The following is a 13,698-nucleotide window of genomic DNA, read 5'->3' as shown; positions in this document are numbered from 1 at the left end:
CAGAGTCTTCCATGTGACTAGCGTCATGCTTCACATACTGCAAAGAAAGAAATGTATGGAGGTCAAGCCTTTGAGGACCCAAATATCCATTTGAAGACTTTTGTGGAAGTCTGTGCACTGTTCAATATAGCACACATTACTCAAGAGTCCATTTAACTTCTTCTTTTCCCGTTCTTATTAATGAGTGAGGCAGTTTCATGGCTCCACTCACTTCCACCCGACTTAATTATATATTGGAATGAGCTTACTAAGGTGTTTCTTGATAGTAATTTCCCACCATAAAAATGCTGTAAAAGCGGAATGAGATTGTAAATTTTCAACAAATGAATGGAGAACCATTGTTTGAAACTTGGGAGAGGTTTAAGGGTAAGCTTGCTCTCTGCCTAAATCATGAATACCCAAAGAAAATGCTTCTCGAGATCTTCTACCGTGCTCTAGATCCATTAAAAAAATAGTGGTAGATAATGAGACGGATGGTTCCCAGTGAATTTGAACTATCACACATCCTTTTTATTGATTGAAGATGTGTCTAATAAAAATTGGGGTTGGCATACCCAAGAAACCAAAGATCACAAGATTCCTTCTACCACTTGCATGGTCGATAATGGACAAAGAAAGTGGAAAGAAGAAAAGGAGAAAATGATGACCCAACTCGAACTCTTAACAAAGCATATTATGGGCACACCCGTGAAAGTGGTCAACACCTTAGCATCAAATTTTATGAAAATGATGAAGAGGCAAAAAAGTTGGATGAGGAAATCTGCTATTTGGCTAAATACTCTAGGGGTTCCTGCCCCGCCTATCAGAGGCAGGGTGGGAATCAAAATTGGATAGACCATGAAAGAGATAGAGATTGGAGGGATAAAAAATATGACTATGACCATTATGTTCCTCCTCGTAGTCGGGCCAAATCCAAAGAGTAAAATATTGTCAACCCCAAAAAGTTCAAGACAGAGGATGTATTGGCAAGGATACTGAGTAGAGTGAAAGGTACGGACAAAATGGTCAGCGAATTGAACGGTAATTTTTTCCAACTCTCTTAAATAGTGGTGTCTCACTCTGCCTCTATCAAGTAATTAGAGACCCAAGTCGGGAAAATATCCACACAATTAAATGTGAGGCCTAGAGGTGGAATTTCAAGTGACATAATTTATAACCCTAAAAATAACGTGCAATTCCTAAAAATTGTCACAGAAGTGAAAAAACACTTGATGAACCCTTTAGGGGAAACTTGAGAAAAATTTGCCCAAAGCTAAGACCAAAGAGGTGCAGCCTCAAGGAAGAGAAACAAATAATGAAGAAGTTGTTGAAGTTGAAAATCCACAATATGAAGCAGGACCAACCATCCAAGTTCCTCCCCTATATCCTCAATGATTACATAAAAAATTAGAAAATGATATATTGAGGAAGTTCATGGCAAAACTTAGCAACCTATCATTAAATATCCCGTTGCTTTAAGCTATCTAAGAGATCCCAAGATACGCTAAGTTGATGAAAAAGTTGATGTCCAAGAAGAAACTTGTTTTAGGTGATACTATTGAGGTCACTCATGGGTGTAGCACTATCTGATAGCAAGGTTGCGAAAAAGAAAGATGACCCCAGAGCATTCACTATTCCTTGCACAATTGGGATGCATGAATTTGGAAAAGTTCTATGTGTCCTTGGTGCGAGCATCAAATTAATGCCTTTTGTCATATACAAAAAACTTGGTTTGGATACCCCAATGCCAAAATTTATGTGGCTCTTGATGGCAGACCGGTCTATGAAAAGGTCGGTTGGTATATTGCTTTAAGTCCTTGTGAAAGTGGAAAAGTTTATTCTCTCGGTGGATTTCATGGTATTGGATTGTGAAATAGACCAAGAGGTTCTTATCATTCTTGGTCATCTTTTCTTGGCCACTGGGAGAGCCATTGTCTATCTAGATCTGGGGGAGATAAAATTTAGAGTGCAAGAGAATGAGGTCTCTTTCAAAATTTGCAAGTCAAAGAAGCAAACCGCGGAGTTACAAGTAGTATCCGTGGTGGATGTTGAAAATGAGAAGATGAATGAGGAGGATCTCAAAGACCCACCTTGCGAATGAAGGAAGGAATACAACGTACCATGCTGATAACTAAGGCCCTAGCTGGTAGGAAACCCACAAATGCCATGAGAGTGGTTTGTATCCTTTTTGTTATATTTTTATAGGGTAGATGTTATCTTTTGTATATGAATAACTCATGCATTTGTGGTGCATTGGATGAGCTTAAAAAGGGGAACATATGCCAAAATTGAGTAAAATGCTAAATAGGGGAAAATAGGAGATCAGAATTGCTTTAGTTTTGGTGATCGCGGTCACGTGGTGTTTACGATCACGGTCCCTTGACCGCGATAGCAGCCACTTCAGTCATTTAACCCCTAGTTTCCCTCATTTATATTACACTCCCTTTCAAGATTGTACTCTATAATTTAGGCTGATTTCTGGAAAAGTTTGTGAGCTCCCAAACAATATCCTTGCATCCCTCTTGCATCACAACTCTTATAAGTGTTATGAATCTATGCATTTATTTATGAGAATAGGCCCTAGAATGCTTAATTAAGAGAGGGCCTAAAGTTTTGATTGTTATACTATCCATGTTGTCTTACTTGATATTTGTGAGATATTGGCTACTTGAACTAAGTATGCATATAAGTGGGAAATCTTAAGCACTCAAGTATGTTTGGAAAATATAAGAAAATGAGATATGCACACCAAGTGTTTGATAATTTGCCCAAATGAACTTTCACTAATGAAATTTATTTTCTAAAGGGCACATCCATCCATTTGTTAGCATTGTTCAAATGATCTTCATATGCACCCATATTGTAGAACATGGTAGTATCCTAAAATTGGAAGAAATCTAAATATACAGAGCTGAAATTGAAATCGCCCTTAGGTATTACGATCGCGGTCATAGACCGCAATTGTGAAAATGCAAACGCGGTCCTGACTTACGATCGCGGTAACTAAGTACAGTTTCCTGCTATGCCAAAAATCTTGTACTTTTATTTTTTATTCAAGAAACACCAGGCACCTAATTCAATGAACTCTAGTGACCAATATAGAAAACTTACATGATTAAAATGTCATCGAAAGATATAATGTGTGCTTAGTGCTTTCAGGAAAATCTTGTGTATAAGTTTTATCACATGCGAATTATGTCACCCGAGTGCCACACTCATTACTACAGTGATCTTCGAAGGACAAAGATGCTCCTGGAGAGAGAAATTTGCTTCAAAAATATACCAGAGAAACTACCAGCATTTCATAACAAAATTGAAGCGATAGGGTAGCGGTGCTTCTCCCATCCATGCATTATAAATGAGCAATGGGTTCCTGAATTTTATGCAAATATCAGTGAAGTCTCTTTTTCAGACCCACTCAATGTGACTATCAAAATTCAGGAAAAACTGGTGAAATTTGGGGCTAAACAAATCAATGATGTTTATGGGATCAAGCATGCTGACTTGAGTGAATTCAAAGTGAGGGGGTGTAAATTGGGCAGTTGGTTGGCATAATGACTATGCCTTGGAAAAGAAGTCTCGTGGACCAAGACTAAAAGCAATATTTCTATGAATGACTTTACTTTTGAGGCTTGGATATGGTTGCACATTATCTGTAGTTGAGTTTCTCCTTGCAGCCACATGACAGTAGTCCCCAAAACGCTTTCTAGGATGGTTGCGTGCATTTTAGATGGAATCCCTCTAGATGTTGGTCAACTTGTGGATAATGAAATAGATAATTTCAAAAGCCAAGGTGGTACACATCTATTCCTCCCCTCCTTGATTACAGAGCTTTACAAAAAAGTAGGGTGGTAGAGTATGCTAATGATACATGGGTGCACCCTAATGCCAACATTTACCCCTTGAGGATTAGAGGTGAGTGTGCACCGGGAAAAACCAAGAAAAGCAAGATCGACTTGGAAAATTTGGCATGCAGTGAGCCTGAGTCTCATAGGCCAACCACCACGGGACCTCTTGAGGAGATTAGGGTAAATATTACAACCATCTAGGAGTTTGTGTCTAGTTTTCCCCAAGGATCAGGATATCCTTCCAGCACTCATCATTCTTATGTGTCATATATCGATTATGAGAAGTACAAAGAGGACCAAAATAAGTAAGAATCTACCATTGATAAGACTGAACATGCCAACTCCTCTTTGGCTGAGTCATATGAGACCTCTAGATTACGCATGAAAAAATGGTTACAATGGAGAAAAAAAGGGACAAATTATTTATTAGGATATGGAAGGGTGTGAAGGGCCTATGGAAGGTCCTAAGGCCCCGAGATAGAAATCTTTTTTCTTGGGTGGACAATGATGATAAGGCCCCAGCCGAATGGTCTGATCTTAAGAAAGATAGTAATGATGCAGAGTCTGACAGTTATAGCAGCCCTTGATGCGGTTTTAGAGAGCACCCTTATCTCTTTTATCCTTGTGTATTTATACAGTGGGGACACTGCTACCTTATTAGTTTGGGGTATCTCTTTATTCTTATTTATTTAATTTGGGCCGGTATTATTAATATGTAACACCTATTGGTGTCCTCAACTTAATATCTCACTTTATAGCTTGCTTAAAGGGTTAATTATCTGAAAATTTCCTAAGTATCAAAAGGACATAGTTATATTTTAAGCTCCTAAACTTTTGTAATTTTTAAATTGATTTTTCCAACCTTAAGATATGGATTTTTAAGTTGATTCATGATTGAGGGAGTAAAAAAGATGTGTCGGGGAAGTTTTAGATTTTTTGAACAATGTTAAAGGTATGTTTGGATGTTGGAAACAACAGCTCGATACAAATTGGATGCACCGCATAGATGGTCGCATTAATGGTTGTGTCAATAAAATAGTGGCCCGATGCAATATTGACTCATCGCGTCGGTTAACACATCAAGTACTAGTTCATATTTTTCTTTTAAATTCCAAGCCAGAAGGGGTATTTTATTCTATTTTCCCCATTATAACTTAGTCATAACATGATCTTTAACTTAAGGAGAGCATAATTCATCAAAAACCTCTCTTATTCTCTTAATATTAAAACCCTAATCCATTCCCCAGAGATCAAAGTTCATCCTCAAGGTCCAAAACTCCAAAGACTCAATTAAGATTTGAGTTTCTCTCTCTACTTAACAAAATAAGGTATGAGGGGTTGTCCTAATCTCATGGGCATGATTTTGATATGAATTTAAACATGATTTTAATAATTACTTAAGTATGTATGCAATTATAAATGGGGTTTCATTTTTAAATAAAAAGTATGCATTGTGATATGATTTTAAGAAGAATACTGAAAGATCATGGGGTTGTTTGCTTATATATCTTAATTGTTGAAATGGTGGACATGTGATTTGAATTTTGAAAGGTGTCATGAACATGAGTTGTGAATCTTTTAATCCCCATAATGATGTTTTATCTACTCCATATGATACTATTGTTAAACTACTAAGAGCATGCATTTTATATCCACTACTATACAACTTTATAAATGATGAAGTTTCTTGACTATTACATGTTGGGAATCATTATGCATATATTGGTGCATGGGAGTCTTATTAGTGTTCATACTATGATTTATATAAGAAGTTTTGAGAATTAATATGGTACTGATGACTTATAAGTTGGGGTATGATGATACCCCGAGGAGGAATCGCCTCGAATAAAAAAACGAAAAGAATGATGTGTGCATGATGTATGTTTTCCTTATATATCAAACTTAAGGCTTGATTGATGTGAGTTAGCTGGTTATCCAAAGAAACCACGGGTCAGATGACTCTATGATGGAAATTATGCTTTGCAGACACAGGAACTTGGTACCCTGCTATGTGATCTTGCGTACCTAATACTATGTCATCCCAACTTGGGAACTATGGTTAGGAGCCCTGCTTTGTGATCATGAGCCCAATCATGATAGATTGACTTGATTAGGGTTGTGGCACCTTGCTGTGTGATCTTGTTTTTCCTTTTCTTACTAGTACTCTAATCTTGGCGGCAACTGAGATTTGGCAGTCGGTGAAAAATGTGAAATTGTAGGGTGTAGCATCTAGCTCCATAGTTCTGCATTATTGTTGAAAATCATTATACTATGCCTATGTGTTTTCAAATGATTTTACATTAATGTGTTTTATAATAACTCTCACCTATATTGTATAAAATTTGTATTTTGTTTTTGGATTACTCTGCATACCAGTACTTTTGTATTGACCCCCTATATTACAGGTTCTGAGGCTCAGTCCAAAGGTACTGCTAGACCATAGATTTGATAGATAGAAGTATGCAGTTGGTGAGCCTCCCTTTGTTCGGAAGGCTAATCTTAGAGTATTATTATTTCATTACGGTATTGGTCAACTGGGGGCCTTGTCCCAGTTTTAAGTAAGATGTTGGTTTTGATGTATTAGAGATTTTGCAGACTGGTGTTAAGTACTATTAGGAGTTTATGAAATTTCATCTTTGGATTTGTTCAGTTGATATATTAAAATGAAATGACCATGTGATCGTATGTTGAAACTTCTACATCTCTTAAATTGTTTGAATTATGTATATGGTTGTCAGAAAGAAAAAAGGGCTCGGGCCACTATGGTTTGGGATGCCTATCATGGCCATGGCCTAGTTTGGGTCATGACAAACTTGGTATCAGAGCCCGATTCATTTTTCTAGGGTGTCTGTGAAATCGCATCAGGTAGAGTCTTATTTATGGGTGTGTAGCGCACCACACTTATAAGCAGAAAGCTACTAGGCATTTAGGAATGTCTCCCTTTATTGAGATTTAGTTTGTACTGTAGAGTCTGAATATTCCCTAATCAATGGTCAGTTGTATTTCAGAAAAGCTATCATGCCTCCACATTGCTCCAATGAATAGAATGCCCAAACTGAAGATGTTTGTTCTACCCATAGGATAAGGACGCATAATAGGGCTCACACTCTTGAATTTGCTACTACTCTGGGAGTCTCTCCTATTTAGACTAGTCTACCCAAGGCACCTTGGGCTCCCCGATCTGAGAATAACCACCCCCAACCTTCTAAACGGGAGATATAAAATGCTGAATTCAGACAGTCGATGCATATAATTACACAGTTGGTGGCCTCACAGACCTAACATTCGGAGCATATTAGGTCTGCATCTGGTGCATCCGAGAGTACACAGGTAGGCCAATTCATGATGTTGAACCCATCTAAATTTATGGGTACTAAGGTAGAAGAGGATCCACATGAGTTTATGGATAAAATGGAGAAAAATTTTGAGTGATGCATATGGATGAAGTGGAAGGGGCTGCACTAGAGGCCTATTAACTGAAGGAGGTAGAAAATCAGTGGTATACTGAGTGTGAAGATTTGAGGGTGATAATGCTGAGCCTTCTGTATGGGCCAAATTCGTGGAATTTTTCCTGGACCAATTCTTTCCCTAGGAGTTGAGGGAGTCCAAGGCTGAAGAGTTCATGAATTTGAAACAAGGAAAGATAAGCGTGAAGGAGTACACCCTGAAATTCAAATAACTATCCCGCTATGCTCTACAATTGGTGGGAAACATGAGGGATCGTATGAGGAAGTTTGCATCCAATCTTTTGGATGACTTAGTGTTGGAGTGCAAAAAGGCAATGTTGAACAAAGTTATGGACTTGTCTAGATTATCTGTTTATATGCAGCGGGTTGAGGATCATAAAAAGAGGGTTGCTAAAGTAAGAGAGAAAGGCAGGCAGGCCAAGAGGGCCATATATTCAGATCAACACTACAGTAAACCTCAAGATGGGGATTGGGGTAACCGGTGGTTGAAGAAAAAGACTTGGGGTAATGTGCAGCCTTTGGTCAGCACCCCATCGCCCAGACTTCTACATGATCAGCGGACCTTTAGTCCTCAATCTAATAGTGGTTGGAGGATGCAGGACACCCATTCCCAGGGAAGCGTGACTAGCCCACCAAATCTTTTCCCCATTGTAGTATCTGTGGAAAGAATGACCTAAGAAGTGTTACTTCGAGGGGAGGAATTGTTAATCATCTAGACAAGTAGGCCACATTCTGAGAGATTTCCCTTCTACCCGAGGTAATGCAGGGAGGCTTAAGTTCCAAGCCACCTCCACAGCTCCTTCTTTTAAGGGTACCACTTCAGCTATTGGAAGTGGTCGCAATCGGTTGTATGATTTTTCTAATCGCCAAGATATAGAGGCTTCACCAGATGTGGTCACGGGTATGTTGCAAATATTTTACTATAATGTATCTATGTTACTTGACCCAGGGTCTACCTTGTCTTATGTGACCCCATATGTGGATGTCAGTTTTGATTTTGAGCCTGAGAATATTTTGGAACCCTTTTCTATTTCTACTCTTGTTGGTGACTTTATTGTGGCTAGGAGGGTGTATAGAAATTGTGTCATGTCTGCCTATAATCATGATACTATGGATGACCATGTAGAGCTTGATATGGTTGATTTTGATGCCATTTTAGGGATAGATTGGCTTCATTAGTGCTATGCCATGCTAGATTGTAGAACCCGAAAGGTCACTTTCTCTTTTTCGAATAAACCGGTGGTAGAGTGGGAGGGGTATTCTTTAGCACCCAAAGGGAAATTAATCTCCTACCCTAGAGCCCGCAAACTTATATCTAAGGATTATGTGTATCATCTGATTCGAGTAAAAGATTCTGATATAGAAAGTCCCTCTCTCTAGTTTGTCCCCATCTTCAATGAATTTCTAGAGTTTTTTCCCAATGATCTTCCAGGGATACCACCTAATAGGGAGATAGATTTTGGTATTAACTTATTACTGGACACCCGTCCTATTTCCATTCTACCATACAGAATAGCTCCTACTGAGTTAAAAGAGTTCAAAGAGCGATTAACAGATCTTCTTGACAAGTTTTTTATCCATCCTAGTGTTTCTCCTTGGGGTGCACCTCTACTCTTCATGCGTAATAAAGATGTGTCCCTCCGTATGTGTATATACTTGTAATCCCTCGATCATTCCTTAAGCCTAAATCCATCTTTTAAGCGAATAAGAAGACTTCTAAAGTGATTGATGTTTAAAACGTAAGGTATTTCTCTAATCTCTACTTTTTGTCATGTGAAGAATTGAATAAGGTTTCAATCGATAACAAATTGGCCCAAATTCGATACTCAGATGAAGAGTTAGAGCCATTTTAGTGAGACAGTGTGCCACCTAGCACTTTAGCGCGTCGCGGAGACAGCCAAAATGGCAATTGTCATTTTCCAGTAACTCTTCGTGATATTGGCACATCGTGCCAAAGCTCAAGATTAGAATTGTCAAATTCCAGTGAACCAACAAGATTCCACCGCATCACGGTGCCCTTCTAGGTCACGACCAAGGTGGCAAATACAACTTCACCGCGTCGCGCCACTGAGTAGTTTCCCAACTATCAAAATCCAGTAAAGGTCTGCGATTATGGTGCGTCTCGCCAGGGACAAAAATCGGGCTCCAATTCTAGAATTTGCTCAATGGTATTTTGGTCTTTCCACCCATCCTTACCCACTATATATATATATACAAATATAGGAGAAAATAATTATTTTCCTCTTCCATTCCATCCAAAAGCTCTCTCCAAAATCCCATCCAATTCTTGTCTAAACATCTAAAAATTGAGTCATAGTTTTCACAAATTAGTTCAAGATTCAAAACTTCCAAATCAAGAACATTAAGAACCCTAACTCAAAAAGTGGGAAAAGAAGTTCCAATCAAGTTTCTTCATCTCAAAAATCATAATCAAGGTATATGGGGCTTAAACAAGAATATTCTTTCATTCTTGTGCCCAAAGAATTGATTTTTTTTCTACCGGAATTCCATGATTGTGCAATGTTGGTTTATACCCAAATTACTTTATGATTGGCTATTCAAGATTGATATACATGACTATTTCATTGTTTTATTTTCTAAATTGAGAACTTATGCTATGAATTGTATATTTCTACTATGAATTAGAATTGATGATTTCCAAGTGATAAATGATAAGAGTAATGATATTAAGCTTTTCCATGGGAAGTCGATTATTGAATATATATATATATATATTGATGTTTGAGTTTAAGAGTCAAGAATGAATCTTGTGGTGCTTTCTTGAAGTTTTGACATTTGATATGAGTTAATAAGCAAGTCCACTTGATGTTGAGAAAAATTATTTTAAGTTGAGTCGATTTAGGAATCCACAAATTATTTATGATTTAACGATGAGATATATTTATGATTTTGGTCTCTATGGTAGACCCTTGAGTTGATTAAGGTGGATTTCCTAACAGGTTCTGAGCTTGAGTCTGGGAGTAATATTTAGCACCGAGCGGGAAGTGTGGGTTCATTGAATAAAACTTCCCCAGAACTACGTGTAACCATAGGAAAAAGATTAATGGCCAAAGGCCAAGATAGTGATCACTAAAGTTAAGGTTCTACTCCGCTGGAAATGATAGAATAGCTCTCCCCAACATGGGCAAGACGTTGGACTCCATGTAAGCTCACATGGTTTATGTCAGTTATAAGAAACTTCCAATTCCATAAGATTTTACGTTTCTGGAGTCACCAAGTTACTCTAAGTCTTGAGTTGAGTATAATGATTTATGAGATTTACAATGCTTGCATTACTATTGATGATATACAATGAATATATTTCAACTAATTCAAGCAAAGAGAGTCATTATTGATAGCATGCATGATTTTCTTATATATTTATAATAATGTTCATAATGCTGCATACACCCCTACATACCTAGTACATTCTCAAGTACTGATTCCCATACTTTTCTGTGTTCTATGTTTTCTCGTGATGCAGGTTCGAGTGCGCAGTCCCAGCAATACGACAGTGATCTTTGAGTACCTTTATAAATATTTCTATAGTTGGTTAGTCCTCATGGTTCGAGGACCTATGTACCTGATTTTACCTTGTTAGTGGATGGTTGTTTCTTTTTAGTTTAGTATGAGTCAGTTAGGGATCTATTCCAATGGCTCCTCAGTCTTATGTAGTAGAGGCTTTTGTCAGACTAGAGTATCAGTATGTACAGAAATTTTAGTATTTTGTTTGTACAGGCTAGTATTTCTTTATAATTAAGTATGTTCAAGTTCATGACATGATTATTCTTCCCTATTTTAGCTTGATTAGCGTTATAGTGAGTACTGAAAGTGATGAAAGGCTTAGAGGGTTATCTTGAGACAATATGTGGCCTTAAGCACCATGTGACATCTTGGGATAGGTTCTTGGGGCGTTATAAGCTTGGTATCAGAGCCAGGTTCAAAGTCTCCTAGGGAGTCTGACAAGCCGCGTTACGTAGAGTCTTGATCATCGGTGTGTAGCGCACCACATCTATGAGTAAAAGGCTACGGGACATTTTAGGAAAGGTTGGTTCCTTCTTTCAAAAGTCTATCATTCTTATGACTGTTTTTCTCTGCTATTAATTCATGCTCTCTTATGATAGATAATGCCTCCTCGTAGAGCTCGAAAATAACAACGAACAACCTCAACCCATTGATCCTTTAGGTGAGACGGTGTCCCACATAGAATTTCGAGCAGCTTTTCAGGTGCTGTCCCAGGCGGTTACCACCGATTCTCAGACCCATGCTCAGGTCACAGCTCTACCTCTGCACAAAAGTAATTCAGCGGCAGCTCAGGTTTGTGATTTTTTGAGGATGAATACGCCAGAGTTTTATAGGTCAAAGATAGGTGAGGACCCACAGATATATCTTGATGAGGTGAAAAAGATCACCCAAATTATGCATGTAATGGAGAAAAAGAGTGTGGATCTAGCTTTCTATCGCTTGAAAGATGTTGCCTATGATTGGAAGGAGATGTGGAGGAAGAGTCGAGGGGAGAATACCGCTCCCATGACTTTGTAGTTGTTCCAGGATACATTCTTAGACCAGTATGAGTAAGTTTTTGGCTGGTGTGTTAGGTTATGTCATGAAAGAGTGTAGATCCGCTATTCTTAATAGGGACATAGATCTTTCTAGATTAATGGTACATGCTCAACAAATTAAAGCAGATAAGGTGAAGGAGAGAGAGAGAGTGAGAGGGAATAAGAGAGTTAGATCAGAATAGTAGGGGTATAGTTAGACTAGATTTTCTAGAGGGATCCACCCTCAGTTCCAGAGCTATTCTTTTGCGCCAATACCTTTATCAGCTAGTGCTCCCACATCTAGAATCAAACAGGAATAGGGTAATAAGCCTACTATGTCCAGGTCTCAGGACAGTGTGAGTAATACACCTATCTATCCCCCATGTTGTAAGTGTGATAAGATGCATCTCAGAGAGTGTATGGCTGAACAGAAAGGTTGATTTGGTTGTGGCAAGTTGGGCCACAGTTTGAGAGATTGCCCATATACCAGGCAAGGGAATCGCAATGTTCGTCCTCAGGGTCAGGCCATTAGTGCTCTAGCCCCTTTAGCTCATCCTCCTCCTCCTCAGGGTGCCTCATCTAGTACTACTGGCGGTTAGTGCCAGAATCGCTTCTATGCTATACCACTCCTCCACGAGCAGGAGGATTTACCAGATATTATTACTAGTATGCTCCGTGTATTTCATTTTAATGTGTATGTATTGATGGACCCTGGGTTGAGTCTTTCTTATGTGACTCCGTTGGTGGCTGCGAATTTTGAGATCAATGCTAAAAAGATTCCTGAGCCTTTTCTAGTTTCTACCCAAGTAGGTAAATTTGTTATTACTAAGCAAGTGTATAAGAAGTGTCCTATCACTGTCCTTAACATAGTCATGTTTGCAGACTTGATTCATCTTGACATGGTTGCTTTTTACATTATTTTGGGTTGGATTGGCTTCACTCTTGTTATGCGTCTATAGAATGTTGTACCCGTGTAGTTAAGTTTCAATTTCCCAACGAGCCAGTTTTGGAGTGGTTCAAAAATTCTGTAGCTCCTAAGAGTCCTTTTATATCCTACCTTAAAGATAGGAAATTGATATCCAAGGGTTCTATCTATCATTTGGTTTGACTTAAAGACACTAAGTCTGAGACTCCGACTATTCTGTCTATTAGCATTGTCAATGAATTTCTTAATGTTTTCCGGGAAGAACTTCCAAGGGTACCTCCCGATAGAGATATAAAATTCAAGATTGAACTTCTTCCTGATACGTAGCCTATTTCTATTCCTCCGTATCGTATGGCCCCTACAGAACTTAAGGATTTGGAAGAGCAACTCAAAGGTCTTCTTGATAAGGGTTTCATAAGGCCCAGTGTGTCTCTTTGGGGCACACCCATTCTGTTCATGCGAAAGAAAGATGGTTCATTGCGTATATGCATTGACTATCATCAGCTCAACAAGGTCACAGTAAAAAACAAATATCCTCTTCCTAAAATTGATGACCTATTTGATCAGCTGCTAGGTGCCAGCTATTTCTTGAAAATAGATTTGAGATTCGGTTATCACCAACTTAAGTTTAGAGAGTGTGATATTCCAAAGACAGCTTTCCGCACCTGTTATGGTCATTTTGAGTTCCTGGTTATATCTTTCGGGCTAACTAATGCCCTAACAACTTTTATGGACCTCATGAATTAGGTGTTCAGACAGTACTTTGATATGTTTGTTATTGTTTTCAAAGATGATATTCTTATGTACTCCCAAAGTAAGAACGACCATGCAAATCATCTCCGAATTGTCTTGCAAACCCTTAAAGATCATCAATTATTTGCCAAGTTTATCAAGTGTGAATTTTGCCTAAGGTAAGTTGCCTTTCTTGGTCATATTAT

General features: G+C 38.4%; 1 non-coding gene across 1 annotated transcript; it reads right to left on the bottom strand.

Moving 5' to 3' along the window:
* Nucleotides 1–293: 293 nt before the first annotated feature.
* LOC124888302 lies at nucleotides 294–396 on the bottom strand. The gene has a single exon (XR_007046430.1). It is a non-coding gene; the product is annotated as a small nucleolar RNA R71 (small nucleolar RNA).
* Nucleotides 397–13,698: the final 13,302 nt, after the last annotated feature.

The sequence above is a fragment of the Capsicum annuum genome, chromosome 10 (assembly GCF_002878395.1).
Source record: "Capsicum annuum cultivar UCD-10X-F1 chromosome 10, UCD10Xv1.1, whole genome shotgun sequence".
Taxonomy (NCBI): domain Eukaryota; kingdom Viridiplantae; phylum Streptophyta; class Magnoliopsida; order Solanales; family Solanaceae; genus Capsicum; species Capsicum annuum.
The sequence above is the reverse complement of the archived record's forward strand: the minus strand, read 5'-3'. Positions and strand labels throughout refer to the sequence as shown.